Source organism: Hibiscus syriacus, unplaced genomic scaffold (assembly GCF_006381635.1).
Source record: "Hibiscus syriacus cultivar Baekdansim isolate YM2019G1 unplaced genomic scaffold, ASM638163v2 tig00110303_pilon, whole genome shotgun sequence".
Classification (NCBI taxonomy): domain Eukaryota; kingdom Viridiplantae; phylum Streptophyta; class Magnoliopsida; order Malvales; family Malvaceae; genus Hibiscus; species Hibiscus syriacus.
In genome coordinates, this window is record NW_024062672.1 from 2,656,098 (window position 1) to 2,682,476 (window position 26,379).

At 33.4% G+C, this 26,379-nt stretch overlaps 1 pseudogene; it reads right to left on the minus strand.

The window, feature by feature from the left end:
* Positions 1–1,750: 1,750 nt before the first annotated feature.
* LOC120116837 lies at positions 1,751–17,570 on the minus strand (annotated as a pseudogene).
* Positions 17,571–26,379: the final 8,809 nt, after the last annotated feature.

Here is a 26,379-nt window from a genome sequence, read left to right on the forward strand (position 1 = left end):
AGAAGAACCATTAATAACCTTTGATATTTTGAGAATGATATAACACTAGCATTTGTTTAACGTTCGAGAAATAATTAGGACATCAAAACATCCTTAGATGTATGACGATCGTCTTGTGTGGTTGGTCATCTAAATATGTTAAGTTAGTGTTTATGCACTTTAAATGCTAGTTGGACGTAGGCTTCGATGTTAAGTGACCCCGGAGGTTTTCCAAGTACTCTAAGGAGTAGACTAGTAAGACATAGGATTTGATGCTATGTGACCCAAAGGCGTCATAGGTACTGGGCACTGAGGGCCATTCTAGATGAAGATTTTGATGATGTGTGACCCGAGTCTTATCTAGGGCACCTTATGTGAGTCCCAAGATGCTATATGACTTTTCGAATACACCATGATGCCTAGTTTTATTGTGTGTTGGATTGATTGCAATTTCATGCTTATACTTGTTCGCATAGTCATGTGATGAATGCATATAACATGTTGGAGTTATTTGTGTGGTACTGAGCTTGTGAGCTCAGCATTTAGAATGTGTTTCTGTCTGCATGTTCTTAGAAAGACGGAACGACTAGTCATTGCCAAACGTGAATTCCAACTTGGATTATTCTGATCAGAGTATGTCTTAGATACTTAGTAGTTGGTATGTACTTCACAGAGACCTTATTTGTATTTGAGTCGTAAGCTCTATTTCTTACTTTTATGTATTTTGAATTTTAACGATTGAGCTCCTATTTTATAAACGTCTTATTTGAATGTCCAAACTTATGTTTATTTTATGGATTTATTTAATCATGTTAAATATCATTTTAAAAAGAAGTCTTTGGGTTAGCCACTTTGGCAGTCACGTGTGACTTTTTAATCCATCGATCTTCAGGTTAAACTAGATTAGGGCATTAAATTTAATGGTATCATAGCGTAAAGTTTAGGTCTTCTTATGATTCACGGTTTAGAGTCAATAAGTTTCAGTCAGTACATGCCTCAAAAGTATCAAATGTACTTAAAAATATGGAATAACGATGCTAATATCTTTTCCTTTCGAATTTTAGATCAATGGACAACAATGATTCTCCTAGTAATGAGTGAAGAGACGAAAGTCGCATGTCATTAGAAAACAATCTAGGCAACGAGTTTATGTCTAACTCGGTAGAGTTCGAAGTTCTAACTGATATAGAGGTCGATGAGGTAACTTTCTTCTGGGATTTGACCCAGGCTTTGAGGCACATATCATGTGTCATTCCCAGAGCTCCATTCACACCACACGCTCATTCCACTGTACCTTCGTATGAGTTACCGATCAAGAGGCTTCATCGGTACAAGACAATATATTTTTATGGTTCTGAGGAGGATGACCCCATAGCTATATACCAATAGTTGAGAGAAACCCTACATACCATTTGTCAACTTTATCTCACCAGCAAGGGGAACATAGAGTGCATCGTTACTCTGCTAAAGGGTGATTTCATCGATTAGTGGGAGACTATGATGCAATTTACTTAGCTGACTCAAGGTGATAGATCAGTGATAGAGTATAAGATGGACTTTCTCCATTTGAGCAGGTATATACCAAAATTGGTAGCTACCGAGGCTTTGAGGGGTTAGAAGTTTAGGAAGGGTCTTCATATAGACATCCATACACAGTTAGCAGTCAATGCCTTGAGGATTTTCGTTGAGCTTATGCATAAAGCTTAAGCAGTTGAGAGGGTTTAGATTACGAGAGCTAGAGTGATGAGTAGTTCTGTAGGGAAGACTCAGAGGGCATCAGAACTGACTAGATAATATCAGGCTCCGACTAAGAGAGCCAGAGATTCTCAAGGATCTTGGAGGTCCCCCTATAGATACTTGGAGGTCATACCATATATCAGATTGTGAGGGTAGATCAGGGTTTATAAGGAGACCATTAGCTTCAGCTTTAGTGATGAGTCTTAGTGGGCCGACGAGGAGTGTGAGCCACCCTAGATACGAGCACTTTGGTAATAGACATCCAGGAGAGTGCCACCAGGTGATAAAGTCTTGTTATGAATGTGGCTTGTTAAACCATATTATTCGAGATTGCCATACAATTTAGAGTAATATTCAGACGTCGACTCAAAGGTTGGCACCATCTGTTTAGAGAGGTTGGGGACCTTTAAAAGATGGTGGTTCACTTTCTGGCCAGTATAGTTGAGGTACTGTTAGGTTTGGTATCGGGTCCGCGTAGAGAGTGGCTTCGAGGCAGTATGCTATACGATCTTAGGAGGAGTACGACGCCACCAATGTTATTTCATGTATATTTATAGTGTTTCTTTTTATATGATCGTATTAATATATTCGGGGTATACTCATTCATATATTCATAGTGACATTGCTCATGAGAGATGTATACATGCTGAGAACCTAAAGATAGGAGTTCGAGTCTTCAACCCTTTAAGATTATATGTCCTTGTAGAGAAGATCCATTGTCATTGTCTTGTGGAGGTTTAAGGTGAAACATTTCTAGCAGATTTGATGGATTTACCCTTTAGGGAGTTTGATGTAATTTTGGATATGGATTGGCTTACTGAGCATGATGTAACCATGATGTGTAGAGCAAGAAAACTTAAGCTAAGAAAGGTTGATGAGAGCAAAGTGTAATGCCGGGTAAGGATCTTGAGTGTACGTCCTGGATCATTTCTTCGTTGACCGCTCAGAGGTTGTTAGATCAGGAAGGCCAAACATTCTTAGCATACATAGTTGACTCAAAAGTTCAAGGCCCAGTACTAGGAGATATCTGAGTCGTACGTTATTTTTCGGATATATTTCTAGAAGAGTTAATAGGGCTATAGCCGAACTGAGAATTGGAATTTGGAATATAAATTTTGTCTAGATCAGCGTTGGTGTCCATTGTTCTTTATCGTATGACACTGGAAGAGTTGAGAGAACTTAAAGTCAGACTCCAATAACTCTTATACAAAGGCTTCATCCGACTGAGTATCTCTTTTTAAAGTGTGTTGATCTTATTTGTGTAGAAGAATGATGGATTGATGAGGTTGTGCATCGATTATCAATAATTAAATAAGTTGATTATAAAAAACCAATATCCCCTCCCAAGGATTGTTGACCTCTTTGACCAGCTCAGAGGAGAATATATGTTTTTAAAGATTGATTTGGGGTTTAAGTATTTCCAATTGAAAGTAAAGGATGTTGATGTAGCAAAGATAGCTTTTAGGAATCATTATAGACAATATGAATCCCTAGTAATGTCGTTTAGGCTCACAAATGCCCTGATGATATTCGTAGACCTAATGAACCATGATTTTTATCTGTATCTAGACTAGTTTGTAGTAGTGTTCTTATGCATTCCTAGTCAGAATTAGAAGACGACCATCATATTCGAGTTGTGTTGTAAAATCCTAAAGAGTGTCAACTTTATGGCAAGTTTAACAATTATGAGTTCTGGTTGCCAGAAGTGAGCTTTCTAGGCCACTTAGTAGCTGCATATGGCATTAAGATGGATCCACAAAAGATTCAAGCCATATTTGAGTAAGAATCACCAAGGAATGTATCTAAGGTACGTATCTTCTTAGGCCTTGTTAGGTGTTACTATTATTTCGTCAATGGATTCTCTACAATATAAGCTTCCATGATTAAGTTACTTAAGAAAGGGGTTCCATTTTTATGAGATGATAAGTGTCAGAAAAACTTCAATCGGTTGAAGGCTATCTTAACCGAAGTACCTATTTTGACCTAGCCAAAGTCTAGTAAGGATTACACTCTGTTTAGATATGCTTCGTTAAACGGCTTAGGGTGTGTATTAATGTAATATTGGAAGGTTGTGGCATGCGCATCTCAACTCAAGCCGCATTAGCATAAATATTCCACCCATGATTTGGAACTTACTGTAGTAGTCTTCACCTTAAATACTTGAAGGCACTACTTATTCAGAGAAAAACATTATATCTTCATCGACCACAAGAGCCTCAAGTATTTAATCATGCAAAAAGAGCTAGATTTGAGACACGAAGGCGGGTAGAACTTTTGAAAGATTATGATTGTATTATTGACTATCACCCTGGGAAAGTAAATGTGGTCACATATGCTCTAAGTCAAAAGTCGATGACTGGGTGAGCCCGAATTAGTGAGCATAGTAAAAACAATACGGAGTTCTAACCACAAGTTGAAAGGTAGGATAGAGCAAGTCTACCAAGTTTTGGTACCTGATTTTGAGTTGAGAGATAGAGACGTGTTGTACTTTCATAACCGTTTGTATGTCCCATCAAATGAACAGTTGCATAGTAAAATATTACACAAGGCACATTATAGTTCGTTTGTCGTTCATCCCCTATGTAATATTACAAGGAACTCTGACGACTATTTTGGTGGCCATGTATGAAAAAAGAAGTGTATGAGTTCGTTTCCAAGTGTTTGGCTTGCCAACAAGTGAAAGCGGAACATCAAGTTCCCTCAAGTATACTCCAACCTATTCAGATTCTGTAGTGCAAGTGGGACAGAGTGATAATGGACTTCATAACAAGTTTACCGTTAACGAAACAAAATAATGATGATATTTAGGTTACAATGAATAAACTAATCAAGACCATTCACTTATTTCTAATTAGAATAGACTTGTCATTAGAATGGTTGGCTCATCTTTACGTACGAGAAATAGTGAGATTACATGGGGTACCAACGTTAATTATTTTCGATAGAGATCCGCGATTTACCTCAAGATTTTAAAAGGCACTTCATGAGGCTATAGGTACCTAATTGCATTTTAGTATCATTTTCCACATGTAGACCGATGATTAGTCTGAAAGAGTAATTCAGATCCTTGAAGACATGATTAGATGTTATGTCTTGGATTTCAAGGGTAGTTGGAAAGATCACATTTTGTTGATAGAGTTTGCCTATAATAATAGTTATCAATTGAGCATCCAAATGACTCCCTATGAAGCTTTGTATGGTCAGAAGTGTGGAACTCCCTTATGTTGGATTTACCTAAGTGAGAAGAAATAAGTTGGCCCGGATTTGATCAATGAGGTGGAAGAAAAATTTAGGTTGATTCAAGGGAGACTTAAGGATATCTTCGACAGACAAAGATCAAACGCATACTTGAAACGTAAAAATATAGAGTTTCAAGTGGGTGACAAGGTGTTTCTCAAGGTATTATCATGGAAAAGGGTACTTATATTTGGATAGAAAGGGAAATTGACTTCGCGTTTTATTGGACCCTATGAAGTCTTAGAGAGGGTTAGACCCGTGGCCCAACCGGTTAGCCTTACCATCAGAGATGGAGCACATCTATAATATATTCCACCTGTCGATGCTTAGAAGGTATTGTTTCAACCCGTCCCACATCATTTCGTTATAACATGTAGAGGTAAGCCAAGATTTAACTTACGAAGAAGAATCAATAATGATTTTGGATCAAGAGGTTAAGGAGTTAAGGAGCTAAGGAAGAAACGAATTCTGTTAGTGAAGGCCTTGTGGAGGAATCATGATATAGAAGAGGAAATATGGGAAACCGAAGAAGATATGCAACTTCAGTATCCCCGTCTTTTCTATTAAGGTAAATTTTGAGGTTAAAATTTCTTTTTAGAATTAGAGAGTTGTAATGCTCTGTTTTATGGGTTAGAGTTTCGAGTAAACCCGAGTGAGTTTTATATAGGCCAAGAAACTATTTAGAAGTCTTGGGTTAAGATTTGACTAATAGAGATAATAACCTCTTCTTTGTCTTAAATGATGTTTTCAATCAGTTTTGGTAATGTTACTAGGCAAAAAAGGGGGAAACTGGGCATTCTCTCATATATAATTTTCCTCATTAACTTTGTCTTCTTTTTCTCTTTTAAAAAAATAATCTTTCTTATCCTTCTTATGCTTATGAAAAGTTGATAACTTGTTGATCTCATTTCATAACCTATATATGTGAAGGTAAGAAGTGAAATCCTTACCTCTCAAGCTTCCTTTCAAGTTCTTTCTTTTGGGTTTTGGCCTTGGAAAACCATTAGTGGGGGTTTAAGATGAGTTTTGGGTGTTAGGGTTCCTTAGTGTTCTCAATTCATTTTTAGAGATTAGGAATCATGTTTCTAATCTTCTTAAGCCTTTAGAAGAGTTAGTAACTCATTTTATTGTTTGTGATTAGTGAATAAATTGAGGGAAAGCTCTAAGGGCAAAGGCAATGAGAAGCTTTTTCTTGGGTAATCCCAAGATGTTAAAGTGTAACTTAGGATCAAGGTAACACACATATGACTCTCTTATACCATCTGCAAGTCATTTCTTGTGTTTTCTTGCTTGTATGGGTTCATTGAGCATGTTGTGCAAATTTCATGTTATCATGACTTTAGATGTTTTTAAGGTATATGAAGGATATTAAAAGACATATTATGATCCCCTACAACTCCTATAAGCTTTAAATAGCGTTTAACAACCTTAGAAGGGTAAATGGTTGGGTTGAGAGTTGTATTTTTGTGAGAAATAGAGGTTTCTAGGCTCGAGTATCGGTATTGGATAAACAATATTGATATTGTTCTTTGTGTAGCTTAAAACAAAAGTGTTTTAAGCTAAGAGTATCAATATTCGTACATGTGGTATCGATAATACCCCATGAGTATCGTACTCTAGGCTTAGTATCGATACTGATATAACCATTTAGATTCCAATAGCCAATTTTGGTATCGATACTCATGAGAGTATCGATACTATAAGTAGAGTATCGATACTCCCAGTAAGAGTATTGATACCAGGGATATTTTCCAAAACATAAAACCCATTTTATGTATCAGTACTCGGGGTAGTATCGATACCCTTCTATTAAAGTATCGATTCTCTAGGTGAGAATATTGATATTGAGTAATTTTTCAGAACATCGAAGTCATTTTTGGTATCGATACTTAGGATAGTATCAATACTGAACGGTCAAAATCAATACCATTGTCATTGTTTCAATATGAAACCCATTTAGATGTCAAAGGGTTTGGAAAAAAAGGGCTAAGGGTGGGACTTCGCTATTAAGACTAAAAGTGAGAATCATTAATAACCTTTGATATTTTGAGAATGACATAAAGATGACATAACACTAGCCTTTGTGTGACGTTCGGGAAACGATCATGACACCCAAACTTCCTTAGATGTATGACGATCATCTTATGTGGTTAGTCATCCAGATGTGTTATGTCAGTGCTTTTACATTTTAAATGCTAGTTGGACGTAGACTCCAATGCTAAGTAACCCCGGCGTTCCAAGTACTCTAAGGAGTAAACTAGTAGGACGTAGGCTCCGATGTTATGTGACCCGAAGACGTTCCAAGTATGTCATGATATCTATCATAATAATAAAATTTATGAGTTCAAAAATAAAATAAATATAATTATTAAATAAGGGGAAATTAATAATTTTCCTTTTATTGTAGGGGATGACCCCTTAAACTAGGGTCAAGGGAAGAAGCTAGGATTAACGGCCTTTCGATGTGGCTTTGAGACCTGGAGTGTTTGATTGGTATTAATTTAAAAAAATAGGGTTTCAATGGCCATTTTCATGTATCCACCACCGACAAACTTAACTTTGATGATACAATCTATATTGTCAAATTATGCCACGTCCAATTTTACGCAAGCCCTTTGTAAATTGTGGCCTTCGATCCTTTTGAGAGACAAAGCAGAAAAATAAAAATAAACCGAAAGGTAAATGGCGATTGACTCAAACCTAAATTTTACGTCGGCTTCTAATGAGGGAACATGTTAATATATAATATTGTTTTAGTTGTTCCATACTTAGGTCACCCATCAACAAAAGAATGATTTTATGTATTATATATAATATGATTAATGGCATCACTACTACACACATGCTCTGCTGATTTAAGATGTCAAACTATTTGATTTTTAGTCTTAATTTCTTATATGATATTAATTCCATGTTATTCTATATTCTGTTTTCAAATACTCTTATTTTAGATTAATATAATATATTATAGATATATTAATCCACATTAAATAGTGTAATTCTTATCTCTTATTTTTCTTTTAAATACTAAATCTAACTAATGAAAAAAAAAAGAGTATTCCTAATGGGTATAGATAACGATGGCAATTTAACTCGAATTCGACGGGTTTTGATCCGACCTTATAAGGTTGGATCTTTTTATAGAAAAAATCATATTCGGGTCAAAATTTTTAAGAGGTGAGGTCGAGTCAAGTCGTATTGAAGGTGAAAAAACTGTGACTCGACCAGAGACAAAGATAATAATGTCATTTTCTTAAAAAAATATTATTATTTTAATTAATTCCTTATTTTAGGCGACGGTACACTATTTTCACCTCTCATTTTCTTTTCCTTTGTTTAATTTTTATTGTGTCACCTAAATAAATATATTTTTTGGATTTGAATTTTCTGTATAATTTTGAAGCTTTTTTTTGTTTATCATTATGGCACCGATTGTCCGTCTATTTTTATGGTATAATATTGTCTATCATTATAATAGTATGACTTCGTGTTGCATTCATTACGGTGTACCTCTTGGTTAATAAAGGTCGACGGTTTAAGTAAATTCGACAATCTCATATAGATAAATCCCTTTTGTGGTAGTTTATCGATGCTTTCAAAAGCATTCACTAACAGTCTGTCAAATTGATTCACTCAATCTCCATGCCCACATTAATATTGTGTCTAGATTTGAATATGGATATGAAAATTATTGACAGTTGTTAGGTTTTTATTAGATGATGAAGTACGTATTCAAGAGAGTGTTTTGTTTAAGTCTTTTAGATTTCTACATTAGAATTATATTGTCTTTATAGTATTTTATTTTTTATTTAATAAAACTTTATTTATTGTTAAAATATGAATACTATTTATTAAATTTATAAAAATATTTTAATATTTGATACATATCCAAATATTTATACAAGAGGTAAATAGGCTATAATATCATTTAGTAACACAATCTATAAACATATAGTTGAGTGCAGCATGAGTTTGAGCCCATTCAATTTTATGCGTATAATATAAACTTTAGAAATGGTTTCTGCCTCATTCTTCACCACCGTCAAGATTTTCCGTCTGTTAAAATATGTTAAGAGTCCGGTTTAAAATAAGTGGCTTTCCTAATCACTTTTATAATTTGTTTGAAAATATGAAGTTCAATATCTAAATTTAGATTTCATGAGCATTGATGGAATCACTGTGAGAGATGGTTAAAATACCTTCTGCCTCATCATGCACTATATATATATTAAAGTAAATTAATCTTCATGAGCTACATTATTAAATTAAATGACATCACTTTATTAAAAAAATAGACAATTAAGAGTGTGCATTTGCACACCTGAACAGCCGAACTCAACAATAACATATACATATTGCCTGAGAAAGAAGACAAATATACTAAAGTGTGTTTGGTATAACTGAAAATCGAAAGGATAAAAGAAGAGGGAAGGAGAGATCGATTAATTGTTCAAGTGGTTAAGAATATTTATGTTGTCTTATTTTATGTGATTTCGAATCTTATATTTACTTTAAAATTGTAAAGTATAACATGTTGATATTACAAGAGTCGGATCGGGTGGTGATGAAAAGAATCGGTTAGAGTTAGTTGTAAGATGTTAGTTAGTTACAAGTTAGTTAGTTACAAGTTAGTTTTACATTGGTTAGATGAGACTTGTATTATATAAGCTGTACTTTGTACAATTAAAATATATCGTTTTTAGCCCGGTTCGTTTCTTATTGGGCCTATTCTTTTGGGTTTGTAGTTTGTCTCTTTGGTTGGCTTCGTTTCTTTTTGGGTCTTTTTTTTTTCCTTCTTTCTTTGATTCTTCATGCCGCCGCTCGATGAAATTTTGAAAACTGTCAGTAAAGATCTGTTTGCTGGTGTAACCACCATTTTTTATTATTTTATTATTATAAAAAAATAATTTAATATTGTATTAGTTGGGCTATAATAACTCCAACCTGCTATGTATGAGACCCCTTTTTTTGTAAGTTAAAAAAAATGAAAAAAAATAACAAAGCTCTCTCTTTTCTTCAGATTTTTTTATTTTCCATACTGTTTTTTTATCTAATATTAACATGGTGAAAGGGAAGAGTGGTGAGTAGTCTGTCGCCGGAGGTCAGCCCCCGTCGACATTGTAGGTAGAGGTCGGTAGCCGTAGGTTCGTTTTTTAGTTTCGTCTTAGAGAGTGGGTAGGGAATTGTGATATGTTTTTTAGTTTATTTGTTTGTCTTTGGTCACCTTGGAAGGTTTCCGGTGAGAGGAACCGCCATGGGGCGGTGGCGGTGGTGCTTAGCCATTTCGGCCAAGGTGAAAAGAGAAGGGAAGGAAGCTGTTTTAGGGGTTGTTTTGCCTTGTTTAGATAGTTTCTCCAGTCACCCACGCCGTGGCCGGCGTTTTTGTGAGAGTGTTGGTGGCCGTATATCGTCGGCCGGCGATGATAAGATGGCCTGAAATGGGGCTGGCCGTATGGTAGAGAAGGGAGTTGAGTTCACGTGCTTGTGCTTGTGCTTAGTTTGGGTGGGGGTGTTTTGTTTCATTTTTGAGTAAATTGCGTGTATAGACCCCCAGTTTTATTGTGTCTTCATTTTCTGGTAATCATTCTAAGGAAACATTATGTTAGGATCCCTCATCTTTAGCCTTATTTTTACATCTTGGTCACTATGCATCTGTTGTTGTATTTATTGTGATTCTGACCCCTTATTTTGTTTTATTTTAATTTGGCCACTATTCTGCTATGTTCTTTATTTCAAGTTAACTACTAACTTTCATTTTATTGCATATTAACCACTAACTTTTATTTTATTGCACTCTAACCACTGTTATTTATTTATTTATTGTTTCTAATATTTGATACGACCTTATGATGACCCGATCCGATGTACGATTCATATTATTATGGTCTAAACTCTACTAACTCCTAACTTTTTTTATTTATTTTTTTATTTATTTTATTAATTTGTTTGAATTATTATATGACCTTGCGGTGACCCGATCTGGGGTACGACCCGCATTACTATGGTCCGGACTCTTCTAACATTTCTAACACTAATCGCTAATTACTAACATCTAACCACCAATCGCTAATTTTTATTTATTTTATATCCGAACCATTGTACGAACTTGGGACGACCCGCCCTGGGTATAACTCGCATTATTTACGGTTCGGGTTAAATATTAAAAATTAACACTAACATTTTATTTGTATTGTTCTTTTATTTTTTGTATTTAATTTTATGTACATTTAAATTTTTGCCTTTTATTTTTCTTTATTTAATTTTAGTCCTTACATTTTATTTGCTTTAATTTTTTTGAGCTTTTATTTTTGTCCCATATTTTTCAGCTATTTAATTTCAGTCCTTTAATTATTGCACTTTAGTTTCTATTTATTTTATTTTAGTCCCATATATATATATATATATATATATATATATATATATATATACGTTTCATATATTTATCACGCCTTATTTTACTATTTTGCATTTTGATCCTTATGTTATTTATGATTTTATTTTATTTAAACACTTATATTTGTGTGATACTTATTTTTGGGTCTTTGTTTTTTATTGTGTTTATATTTTTTTCATTCTAGTTTAAACTTTCATTATCTAGCATGATTAATATAAATTGGATAAATTGGCTTAATTTCTTATTTTGGTCAAATCAAATTATTTATTCTCGAATTCTTGGGAAAAATTATTATATTCCTTTTATTTCAGTTGGAAAGATAAATATTCGTCCTAAAGTATTTTAGGGATTATTTTCTCTTCGATTGGAAATATTGGAATATTTTCTATTTCTCCTTAGAATTTTTCGTTAAATAAAAATTGTATGGTTGAATTTGGAATAATAGGATCGTAACTTAAATTTATATTCAAATTCTTAGATTTCCACTATTAGAGACAATTTATAATCGATGAGGTACCAATTTTGGGCATTGTGGGGTACTTATCCTTCCCCACACGTAATCGACCCTCAAACCCCTTTTTTATTATTAAAAAATAATGAATTTTTGGTTATACGTAGATTTGTGCATCTTTTAAAATGATGTTTTTCATAAAAACAATTTTAAAAGGAATTTTTTAGGTATTCGACCTACCTAACCCAAAAGGTCGATGGTGACTCCAAGACATTTCTTTTACAAAAATTGAATTTTTCACAAATAAGTCGAGACACGTCGTATCACTAAAAATTGGTTACGATAGCTTGGTGACTCCACTGGGACTTAGTGGATCAAGCCCAATCGATTATATATTATCTTTATATACTATCCAGCTCAGTTGGTAGAGCACAAGGTTCTTAACCTTGAGATCGTGGGATTGAGTCCCACGGAGGGCATGTCATAATTCGGAGGTCTTCTACGGAAGCTGCTCTCAACCTGGTGTTGGGGACAACCTACTATCTTACCTCCCCCTTACCCCATTACATATGGGAACAAGGGACAACCATTTTTTATAGTTGGAAATTGAGAATTCAATTCTATTTAATTAACGATTCTTTTGATTTCTTTCAATTTTTTATTTTATTTTATATCTTTGTATACTAATGTTTGCATTTTATTATTTTCATATATTAAAATTTTGGATTCACTTTAGTTCGATTTTTTGTGTGGTTGATTTTCTAAAGTTTGAGAATTTCTCCTCACACACGACACTTGTATTGTATAACATAAGTTTTATACTAGAGCTCTTTCCCCTTTGAAGGGAGTGAAAGCGACGTCTTCGTGAGAATTTATTCTCTGTGTCAGACCTAGCAAGTAGCTTTCGAGGTTCATATGTCTTATGTCTTCGTGAGAATTTATTCTCCGTGTCAGGCATAGGGAAATGTGCTCTCTCGAATTGAACTCGATCTGCTTAAGCCTATAATGAGTTAGGATTAAGGGTCTGGCTCGCCCAAGGGGGCACCAAAAAGGACAATTCGAGTACATGTACTCTTAGAATCAAAACTATGCATATAGTAAACTGTAGAAACCCGCCCAATCTAAGGCCATGCCAAAATTCAATCCATAAGTACCCAAATAAGTGTACACAAAGGAGAAATAAACTCTAACTTTCGTTTTTTAATTTATTCGATAGATTATTTTTGAATGAATACATGTGAACTAGAAATTATGCGGTTAGGGTTTAATTTTCTCTGTGTGTTTTATTCATTGTATTTTATGGTTCATTTACGAGTTGAATTAAATCTTTTCATATTTCACTAACATACATTTCCTCTCTTTGATTATTATTTTTGCTAACATATTTTCCATGTCATGTTGCTTTATTTGTGCATAAACATGTTGTTAATACTCGAGGTAATTATCAAATTAAAAGGATTTTAAAACGACAATCCCACACGAAGGGGTAGATATTTTTATCTGCTTTGACATATTGGGACGTTGTGAGTTCTTTGAAAGTTGTTCTAAGATAATTATCTTGAAATTAACACATGTTTCATACATGTCATAGAAGGTATTGATTCCCGAGTTAATAGTTACATTAGAAGGCTTTTAATACGACAATGTCACTTGAAGAGGTAGAATAGAAATGCAAAAACACATCAATGTTTTAGAAGGGTGCTCGAGGAAACAACTGAAGAGGTATATCAAGCTGAAATACATGAAGCTCAAATGATGCAATAAAACAAGCTTTTCAAGGGTGCTACGACGATGTTGATACAACTAGAAGAAAATAAATAATATGTTTGAAGTCATCAAGTAACAAGGATAAACAACACGAGACAGTGGATGATGTCAGTCACATATGGTCGCTCAACAAATGCATTTCTGGAAAAGAAGTCGAAGCGTTGGAATTGTCCATCAAGCCATGAAATAGAATAAGGATGTTTCCTTGCACATTCGATGAAAATGTATAAAATCGAGTAGTATGACGTGATTTGTAGTTTCCATCTGCCTCGGTGTATTGAGACATTGTGTGTTCTTTGGAAGTTGTTTTATGACAGTTACTTTGGGATCAATTCCTTTGTTGCATTTTCCATTCCCATTTTTACATCTTTGCATTTGCATGTGCATCCTTTCATCTTTGTATTAGCAACTATACATCGTACATTGCATGATATACATTGTATCTCAACTTGCATGATATACATTGCATGATACTTTTACCTTCCCAGACAGAGTTGATCCCTCCTTAACACTACATTTTCCAAGATAGATGACTTTAGATTCATTTATTTCCCTTCCTAGACAAAAAAAAAACCAACATTCATTTCTTAACCTCGATAAAGCCTGGAGGCATAAAGTACGAGATGGCTGTGTGTACGAGAACCATTCCTACAAGAAAGACAAGATGTAATAAAAAAACTAATTAAAATATAATTACAATTAAAAGCTAATTGTTTTATTATCATATTAAAATTAAAATTTTCCCCTCTAATTTTTAATTTAAGATGATTCTCTATTTTTTTTTCTTTTTAAATGTTATTAGATGACGGTCCAAAACTATCATTTTATTTTTCCGATAAACACTGGAAATAGATAGGTAATTCTATTGTAGGGGTAACTTAATTTAATGCTAAGGAACGACAGGGAACGAACGTAATAGAAATGTTATAAAAAATATATAATCTTTTCGGTTCGACATAACCTAAAATATTAATTTTTTCTAACATTTTCGGTTCAATAAAAAATGTTATGAAAAAAGTAAAATTTTCGGTCGTCAACCGAAAATGTAAGGAAAATATAACATTTTCGGTTCAATTGAAAATGCTAAGATAAAATTAACATTTTAGGTTACACCCAACAAAAATGTTAGGTTTTTTATAACATTTTTAATTGTGTTAATTTTCTGCCGTTCCTTAACCTTAAATTAGGTTGTTGTCATTTAGACTTTCCTAAAATAGACTAACAAGTAAGTTTAGAAAGCTTGAATAGCGGTACCCTCCTTATGCAGCAAAGATTCTAACGAAACAAGTGGATCATTAAACCAAGAACACTCCAAATCTTGATGTCGAGCCAGCTTTGCCATTGCGTCTGCAACTTTGTTTCTTTTACGATTGACGTGTTGAATTTCTACACTCCAATTATTTTACAAATAAACCATATATAATATGAGCCACAATCATGCTGCTGATGGGCTTCATGGTACTGTTTCACCATATGAATAGCCTCCAAACTATCACATTTTATGATCACCTACGAAGAACCTAGCCCACATGCATAACTGAGACAAATACCATAAGCGAACTTCACAAAGAAACATAAATCACTCTTTCATGTCCATCCAACAGAATCGTTAGACAAATTCTGCATAGGATCTTTCTTCGCGGTGATTAGAAGAAGCACACGAATTGACAAAATGTGCTTAAACAGATCCTAAAGCCAGTTGCCTAATTCATCCATCATGTCTGTTACCATCACTTTTTCAAGGCTGGTTGCACCAGCCGCATTGCAGTAATCAATAAGGGGGTCAAGTTCTTTCACCCCTGCATCGAACCAGAAGTCTAGAAACCGCCCATCCTAATGTGTCAAGAAATATTTTGTCGAACATCATCCCAAACTAATATTACCCCTCTCCATAAACGTGAGCGCTTATTGTTGTTAAGCGTCTCTGGAATATCTTCCACAATTTTGTATTTAGCTCTAAAATAACGCACTCAAAGCTTATGTTTATTGGCGATAATATTAAAGGCGACCTTCATTAAAAGTGCATCATTTTGTTTATCCATTTCTCGTAAATCTCTCTCGAGCTCATTTTTCTTCTTCCTTTATCCACCAGTTGACACCACCCCCAAACACCAAAATCTTGTAGTGGAGAAAATTAGAAACAAATTCTTAAATGACTGCTTGAGGAGGAAAAAATCAATTAGAAAGAAGAAAACGACTTGAACGATGAGAGAACGTATTTTCAAGGATAGAATAGCTTGGCAAAGAGAAGCTCGTTCCAAGTATCCTGAAGGCCCGGTAAACACCAATGCACGCAATCGGCATAGCTAAAAGGGTTGACTAACTGCTCCGGCGTCAATGGATTCCATTGTTTCTTTTAAATCGACGTGTGCGCGTCTTTGCGGTAGCTCGACAGTTGAGTGATGTTGAGAAATGTGACCGGAAACTTGGGTTTCTCCAGCACTTCCCCAATCACTTGCATTATGCTTTTTCTACTGTCCGAACCCCAATTTCGGATCCTCAATCATACTTGTTTGGTTGTAACAATTCTCCCCTGCTTCACCTCCCCTGTAAAAATATATTATTTTTTCATCCGAAAATATTGCTCAAACTCATCATCAGAATGTATACTCACTTTGCATGAGTAGGTGACATGCTGGTGAAAAACACTCTGGTCTTCTTGCGATCCATATTTATCTTCAACCATCTCAGCATGCTTTTTATTGCCATACGATAAGCATCCTCGGTCGGCACTTAATTATTTCTTTCTCCTCATCCTCAAACGACCCTTTCCTGATGAAAGCATGCACCATTATTGACAGAACCCATAATATATCAATGTAACAATTCAGAGAAGATATGAGATAATACAAGATCTTCATCTCCAATCCAGTCATCCACCACAAGTAGGTGTTGAAAACCAAAATATCAACGCCCTTCCAGTGCTTCCCATGCTTAGTTATGGAGCCTTTTCTCACTATCCGATCGGATATCTTGTGAACAACCGCGTTATCCGAGTTCGATTCTAGAAGGAACGGAGCCCAGTAAAATTCGATGCTGGCATTGTAATCCTATACACCAAGAACAATTACAAGATGAGAACCAGTGGAAAGTTAAACAAGTTTTAAGGTAGTTATATTGTTGTCGTACGCACCTTGGCTCGAAAAACAGTGATGGCGTCATTCTTGTACTATTTCATGGATTTTGCATGCTTAGGGATGAGGCTGTGAAGAAGGCAGATCAATGATACGTATTGGCCTCGGTTCAATGAGTCTCCCACGAGCATCATTCTCTTCCCTCTTAGGGTCTCCAACATTAATGTCGCATTGAATCTGTTCAATTAAAATAGAAAACTCGTTAAAAATCATTTTCGAAATTATACCAATCTAGACGAAAAAAATGAAAGAACATAATACGTATTAAGATTTTACCTAGGAAGATCACAGCCATGGGGTTGCCATCTCCATTTCTGATACTCTGTGTCGGGTCTTCCATGTTCTTGAAACGTCAACTGTGGTTGGATGTACGGACACTCCGATTCTTGATAGAGAGGACGAGTCAACTCGTCCTTAACCCACCTCCCTTGGAATATATCACATTTCTCCTCACTCTTCCCTATAGCGAATGGCAACTTCGCTCTTTCCACCCCAAAGCTCAGTCAAACCCAAAGCAGTTCAAGAAAATAGAGAGAGAAGGAGGTTAGGTTTAATGAGTGAGTTAAATCACCTGGACTAGAGATAGCTCGGCCTGGTATTGGTTCAAACTGTCCAAAAATGCAGATGAAGTCTTCTCCATAGAGAATAGCAACGAAAACAATGAAAGTTAACAAAGTGAAGAGGTAAGGAGATAGACGAGGCTTTCTAAGAACAGCTGAGGAAGACGAAGGCAGTGGAGGCTTCATTTTTAAATTAGTAATATTTGTGTTTTTAATTTGTATTGGAAATTTTGATTATTTGGAAGGGTCTAGGATGCTTAGAGGTGTTGAGATTGGATCCGTGAACTAAATATATAGGAAACTATGCTAAAGGGTATGGTTCAACAATTAAATGTTTGATCATTATGTTCAAATTATATTTAATACACATGACATGAAAAATGAAAAAAAAATGACACCAGTATGACAATTATAACATGTACATACATGATGAATATAATAATGTGATAAATACAGTTGATTTATATTTAAATATTAATATAAATTCAACTTAAGAAGTTGTTCCGATGGTAAAATAAATGTTATTTTCTTAACATGATCCGAATTTGAGTAACTTTATTTACAAGTATACATGAATTTATCTATAATTGAAGTCAAAGATAAATACCGAAATCAAATATAAAATTTTAAAATTAAATTTTAGTATATTGTAATGAGATGAATAAATTCATGTTAAATACTTATATACATATCAAATCATAAAAAATTATTTATAAAATATGATTTAATTGTAATAATTTTAATAGATCATGAATAATGCAGGATTTAAGGGACAACGTGACCCAATTTTCCATTTGGGAGCATTTACACCAATGGCATAACAAACAACTAGTCATTGCATAAAATATTACATTTTCTTTCTTCACAGCTCACATTATGTGTTATCAAAATAAAATGATATTTATTTACTTATTGGTGGGAGTGCAGTTTATGAGGTAGACTGGTTATTGTTTAAGTAAATGAAGAGTAGTGGGTAGTGAATGGGTTATAATTAAGGGCTGGCTTTTAAGCTAAGCGAGTGTCCCGACCAAACGTAAAGATGGAATAGCATTATCATTCCACCTTGTGCACCATGGTTTGATGTAGAGAGTGGGGCTTCTTTTTCAAGAGAATTAGATGAGAATTTGGTGGCGGTTCACCTTCACTTTTGTTGCCTAAATCCTCAACAAGAAGCAGCCGTTAACTGATGTACAACAGCTACCATCATCAACCCAATGGGATACCTAATCTTTATATTAATTATATATATTGGGTTACTTTTGCTTTTTCTTAAATTACAAATTGAGAACTGCACCATTTGGTGTTTTTGGGTCATGGAGGTGGTGACATCGGGAAACTGAGTTTGATTTGCAAACACATAATCTTTTAAAGGAGATTTGCAAACACATAAAACAGGTAATTTTATTAGAAAATTTCATTTTCTTTTTTTATTTAGGTAAAAAAACTCGAAAATTTATTTAAAAAAGTATATATTTTTTTATAAAAATGCGTTGGCTGTATTTTTTTGAAAAACACATTTTTTTATTGATGTTTTAAAGTTTTAAATTTATATAGTCTATGATTAAGAGTATAATTGGGAACTCCAAGAGATTTAAGCAGATTTTGAAACTTAGTGACGAGGGGGAGTTTATCAACCCAAATTTGCAGCAGATGGATTTTCTTGTTAATTTTCTAGTCATACATTTTGTGTAAATATTGGCTCTTTCAAAGTTATTGCTACAAATAGGAAATGTAGATCTTTGTTTCAACTAGTTTACCAAAACAATCAATTCAATCGCTAAACTTCATTTTTCCCCTTTTCTATTAGTAGTTATTTTTTTTGTTGGTTCGGGTAAGTATATATAAGGTAGTATATGTTCAAAGATAATTTTTAATCCTTGGACATTGGACACTCACACCTATGATATTCATGGTGTTCGAATTCGAGTCTTAAAAAAGTAACAGCAATTCATTTATCGTAGAAACCATTTAGTTGGAGCTTCTATTAATAGTTAAAACCCATCAATTGGTATCAAAACCATATGCCGGTGCTTTTGGAAGACACTTAATTACAGTAAGTTCGACCTTACTTTGGTCTTACCTTTCCATCAAAATGTTAATGTTTTTCAACAAAAGTCCAATATTTTTTTCATCTAAAACATTAATAAAATGTTTTCAAATAAAAGATCTATTAATTAATCGAGTGATTAAGAATATTCATATTATCTCATTTTATCTGAATTTGAATATCGAAATTTGCTAAACAATAATACCTATTACTTAATAAAATATATATATATATATATATATATATATGAATAGTATATAAGTAAATTACTTAATACTTTCCTTCTTCTTAAAATATAAATTAATCTCTAAATTAATAAAAATAAGGGGTAACTAAATGGTTGGTCATTTATGTTTGTGTTTTGTCTACTTTTTCTTACTGATTTCAGAAAACATAATATATGGTCACTTTCGTTTTTATTTAGTTAAGATGTGATCATTAAAAGTTAAATGTCGTTAAAAATTTTGATATAATCACACATTTGGTCCCTATTATTTATATATTCTCTTAATTTAGTCTTACTTTAAACAAATTTATTTAACCATGTTTTATAATGTTTTGATATAACAAATTAAGGAAAAATGTTTTTGGACTTGAATTGAATTTGTTCAAAGTTTCAAAAGTTTTCAAAAATAATTCAAAGTCCATTAAAATAGAATTTGAGCACAAAACTTATTTTCTGGGTACGTAGTACCGATACTGTTCATGTGGTATCGATACTAATGGTAAGAGAAGTATTGATACTCTCTAGGTAGTATCGATACTACCACGTGTTTTCCAAATTGCTCAAATTCCAGAATCCAAAATAGGTACCGATACTCAAAAGAGTACCGATACTAATTTACACAATAGTATCGATACCATGAGCATAGTATCGATACTTGTCAAGCCCAACGGCTAGTTGATTTAAAAATTATAAAGAAAGTACCGATACTCATTAAAGGTGTATTGATACTCCCTGTCCTTGGCAGTTTTATTTTGCAGAAAAATAATCCCAAACGGCTCCAAATCACCCCCAACGGCTAGAAGCGGCTACAAACACATTTCAACCTATAAAAACAAGTTGATGACACTTGAAGAAGGGTTAGAACACATATCCAAGCAATCAAACACAAGAGAATAGCTTTTATTCTTATTTTTCCTTTCTCTTGTAAATATTTGTGTTTTTAACCTTATTGTAAATCTTTAGTTATTTTCTTGTGAGCTTAATTTTCTTGTAAACACCCTACCTTATAGAGGTTTTATTGTTTACATTTCTTAACCTTTATAAAAGAGGATTGGTTCTAGATAAGCCTTTGAAAATCTAGGGAGTGTAAAGGTTATCTCTTGATCTTGTAAAAAGAAAGAACAAATTAGTGAATTTGTTTGAAAATCTTTAGTGAAGAGCTAAAGTAGCAGATGTAGATTTGGTTGAGAAGTCGAACCACTATAAATCCTCGTGCCAATTGTCTATCTTTTTAATCTCCTTACTCCCTAAACTCAAAAATCAATTCAACCCCTCTTGGCAAATCATTCGGTTAATCATTGAGCTTCATCGAAAATCCTAACAATTGGTATCATAGCTTGACTCATTAGAAGGTCTAACAACCTTGAGACGATCCTTGAAGAAACTCTATCCATATTTGAAGTAACTGAGAAAATGGCTTTCACCTTTGGCTCGTTCCATATGGAAAACTCCCAACAGATCGACAAGCATTCATACTTCAATGGAGCCAACTACCGTCATTGGAAGGAATTAATGAAACTATTCATACAACCCAATAATCTTAATGCATGGGAGATAATCAAGAATGTCTACTCTTCTCCAAAGAAGAATATAAAGGAGTGGAGTGCCCTAGAACAAAACAACATCCAACAAAATGCCAAGGCCATGCACATGTTGTTTTGTGCATTTGGTTCCGATGTCTATAAAGGTGTTTCTTCTTGTTCAAATGCCAATAAGCTTTGGAATAAGCTCGAAGTGATTCATGAAAACAAGAAAGAAGAACCAACAAATGTGGTGTGCTTAATGGCTCTTGAAGAGCCCGAGGTATCTTCTAACTCTAGTTAATCTAATTCATATTCTTTCAATGAGTTACAAGATGCATACTGATGAATTATTTTTGGAGTTTGAGACCATGAACTCCAAATATAAGAAAATGATTTCAAAATTTAAAGTTGAAAACGATTTTATTTTGAAAGCAAAAATGGATTTTGAAAATCAAAATGAACTTTTGAAAAAGGATTTAGAGCTTTCAAAAGTAAAAATTAATTTTTTTGAAAAAGAATGCTTTGATTTAAAAGTTAAGCTTGAATGCTTAACAAAAGAAAATGAAATTATTTTAAATAATTCATCCAATTTCATAATGATAGAATGCTCACATTGTCATTATCATGGTCACAACGAACATACTTGTCCTTCAAGCAAATGAAAACATTTTAAAATTAAACAAGTATGGATTCCTAAGTGAACAAGGGGCATTGAAACTAACGTTCAAGGATCCAAAGCAATTTGGATACCAAAATCTAATTAAATGTCTCTTGTAGATGTGTGAGAGTAATGGTGATGAAAGTGAAGACATTAAAATGCTCTAGCCACACTTGAAAAGAAATGGGTAACCTCTAAGCTTAATGCTTTTGTTTTGATTAATTGGTTGTCTATTTGTTATATGCATGCATGAGTTTTGATTTTAAATAATTTTATGTTTTCTATCTCTTGTATGTTAAAAAGAATTGTGATGAACATTTGCAAAGTTTTAATGATTTTTCATAAATGTTTGTTTATCATAATGAATTTTGGTCAAAATTGGTTTTAATGCTTTGTTTTTACAAATTTTAATTTTTGACCTTAATTTAAATGTTTATGCATGTGATTTGTTGAAAATGATATCTCTCTAACAATTGCTATCAATTTTTCAAATGCATAACATTCTTGGATAGCTTTATGCACATGCACTTAAATACAACAATTGGCATTGCATAAAGTATATTAGACTTGGATATATTGAATTTCTTATGTTACTAACATGTTTGTTCATCTTTGTTGAAATTCAATGTATTTTAAGTGTCAAGCTTTTAAAGTCAAATTTTTGTTTGGAATGCTTTTATTGAGGGGGGAGCTTTGATTTTTCAAATGATTTCATGCTAAAATTTACCTTTACTCTCCATTGTTATTTTTTAACTTTAAATTTGAATTATTTTTTATATAACAAAAAGGGGAAGAAGTATATGTTTGAAAATTTCAATTTCAAGAATGAAAAAGGGGGAGCTTTAATATTTTCCAAATATTTTTCTTTTTCATGAAATATTTTATTAAGGGTATGTTTTGCCAAAAATAATTTTTCAAATGTTTTGTTATATCAAAAAGGGAGAGATTGTAGAACCATGTTTTATAATGTTTTGATATAACAAATTAAGGCAAAATGTTTTTGGACTTGAATTAAATTTGTTCAAAATTTTCAAAAGTTTTCAAAAATAATTCAAAGTCTATTAAAATAGAATTTGAGCACAAAATTGATTTTCTGGGTACGTAGTACCGATAATGTTCTTACAATATCGTTACTGTATAAACAATATTGATATTGTTCATGTGGTACTTATACCAAAGGTAAGAGAAGTATCGATACTCTCTATGTAGTATCGATACTACCATGTGTTTTCCAAATTGCTCAAATTCCAGAATGCAAAATAGGTACCGATACTCAAAAAAGTACCGATACTACTTTACACAGTAGTATTGATACCATGAGCATAGTATCGATAATGGTCAAGCCCAACAGTTTGCAACGGCTAGTTGATTTAAAAATTATAAAGGAAGTACTGATACTCATTAAAGGAGTATCGATACTCCCTGTCTTGGGTAGTTTTGTTTTGTAGAAAAATAATCTCCAACGGCGAAGCAGCCACAAACACATTCCAACCTATAAAAACAAGTTGAAGACACTTGAAGAAGGGTTAGAACACCTATCCAAGCAATCAAACACAAGAGAAGAGCTTTTATTCTTATTTTCCCTTTCTCTTGTAAATATTTGTGTTTTTAAGCTCATTGCAAATTTTTAATTGTTTTCTTATGAGCTTAATTTTCTTGTAAACACCCTACCTTAGGGAGGTTTTCTTGTTTACATTTCTTAACCTTTGTAAAAGGAGATTGGTTCTAGCCAAGTCTTTGAAAAGCTAGGGAGTGTAAAGGTTATCACTTGATCCTGTAAAAAGAAATAACAAATTAGTGAATTTGTCCTTAGTGAGGAGCTAAGGTAGTGGATGTAGACTTGGTTGAGAAGTTGAACCACTATAAATCATTGTGCCAATTGTCTATCTTTTTAATCTCCTTACTCCCTAAACTCAAAAACCAATTCAACCCCTCTTGGCAAATCATTCGGTTGATCATTGAGCTTCATCAAAAATCCCAACAAAATTAAAATAAATTTAATCTCTCAATCGAATGATTCCACGTGTCATTGGTACCACGTGTCACCATTCGATTGGAGGATTAACTTTTCAAAGTATTGGTAGAAAGTAAATATATTAAATTAAAATAAAGTTAGTCCTCCAATCGAATAGTGATATGTGGCGTTAGTGACACATGGCACCAATGCCATGTGGTATCATTTGATTAAAGGACTAAATTTATTTTAATTTATTAAACGTATGACTAAATTGAGAGAATATATAAATAACATGGATCAAATGTATGATTATACCAAAATACCTTGTCACCTAATATATTAATTGTTAACGGTATTTAACTCGTGGTGAGCACATCTAAATTAAATAAAAACAAAAGTAACCATATCTTAATTAAATATAAGCGAAAATGACTATATACTATGTTTTTTGAAATGAGTGAATAAAAGTGGACAAAATATAAAGATAAGTGATGAACCATGTAGTTAACCGTAAAATTAATTAAATTGACTTTTAAACTTAATAAATTTTATCAAATTAACCCTTAAATTTAACAAACTCTGCCAAATTAATACCTAAACTTAATAAGTTCAAACAAATGAACCATAATCTTTCCTCGATAATTACTCAATGAACTTAGCAAGTAAGGTCAAATTGTTCCCTTAACTTTAAAAATGCGACACAAAATTACTCAAGATTAATGGTGTTATTTTTTCAATAGTTAAATGGTATTTCTATCATTGAACTTGTACATTGTTATTGCTTTGGTACCTAGAGAATTTTTTAGTTCAGTTTGACCTCAAAATTTTTTGACCATGATGCATATTATCACTTTTGGTAATGCTCAAGGGGTTAAAGCATGTATGTCTCACATTGGGAAGGAAAATCTCTTTAGAAGGGTATTTATTATTCCACTCATTTCATTCATTGTTTAATGATAGAAGATAAGGCCCTCGCACGCGTACGCTGCTGTAATTGTCGTCCGGTTGATTTGGTTCGCTTTGATTTGATTTTGATTAGTTGTCATAGAAATACGTGTCTTTGATATGTCCATGTTCTTTCTTTTTAGAGTAAACTCATAAGAATTTTCTCTTAATGTTTAGGCGTTCAGAATTATTTGATTAATTATCATAATTTTTTGTGATTAATTCAACTGTTTTCATTCTGATATCAACTCCTGAACCTGGACGGAATTGGTGGTCTATTTATTCGCCTAGTCAGTTGCTGATTATCGGCTGTTATAATAGTTGATTTATAGGTTGTGTTTACAACCGTTAATTGATGATTTATAAGCGTGAGAGGTGTTTGTGCTTAATGCCTTATTAATTCTGATAGCATTTAAATAATGAGTCTGAGAGACATATCTAATCATCCAAACAAAAAAATTTCTCAAAATCATTTCTATTTCTCTCGATTTCTTAAGAAATCCTCTTTTCTTCTTAAAGCTTTCCTAAGCTTGTTTTTTCTGGTGCTAAGAGAAGATCAGTACCACTGTCATTTTTGAGTGTATGATTATTCGGAGCTCGGAGCTACATACTACTGCAATTACACATATCGAGACGAAATCCTTTCTAAGGTAGTGGTTCATACCACGACACAACTATTTTTTATTATTGATTTTGTTTATTATTATCCACTCAATGCTAACGATTTAATCTTGTAGTAATATTTTCCAACAATTTTGAAATGATTTTAATACTGCAAAATGTCAAATCCCAGGTCAAAGCTTATTCTAGACTTGTCTAAGCTTGACACACTCGGGGACCAATTATTGAAGGTGGTCCCAATGGATAATCATCTTCTTCGAGTAACATGGCTTTTACTACTTGTTTCTCAAGCCGCTGCCACAACCCATTTCATTGTCAATAGATGATGCCTTTAATGTTGTTAGCGGTGATGCCACTCCTACTTCCACTAGTGAGGTTCTTCAGTTTGTAGTTGTTTTCCCCCCGCTCAAGTGTCCATAGACAAGAACAAGAAGGACAACAAGACAGTTCGTGGGTATCTCTTGAGTCATATATTGAATAAAATGTTTGATATGTTTCTCAAAGATAAGAATGCAGAGTGCATTTGAGACACGCTGGAGAAAATGTATGGAGCCAATGATGTCGACAAAGAAGTATGTGGTCGGCGAGTGGCTTAAATTCCATATGTCCAATGACGAGCCAATCATGAATCAGGTTCATGATTATGAGAAGTTGGTCTCTAATTTCCTAGTAAAGAACATTAAATTGTATGAAGTTCTTCAAGCAAATATCTTCATTGAGAATTTGTTTAAGTCCTGGTCAGACTATGATAACTCTTTGAAGCACAAGAAGAGGGTCTTCGAAATTGAGGAGATAGTAAGCTACATGAAGATGGAGGAAACCAACTTTCTTAAGGATAAGTTGAATACTTCTAATAATCTATCTTTTAAGACTAATATGGTTAAATCAGGGTCTGCCTCGAGATTAAATTTTAATATGTCCAAAAGACGAGTTTGCCAAAAGCAAAAAGTTAAAACCCATAAGACTATCGATTTTAAGAAGCCTGTGAAGTATAAGGCTCCACCAAGGCCCTTCAATTGTTATGTGTACTAACGGGCCAGATACAAAACCTACCAATGCCAACATCGATCAATTGGCAGAATGAGAATAAACCATAATTTAACGTTGCTGAGAATGTTGATGATGTCATATCTGCGGTGATTT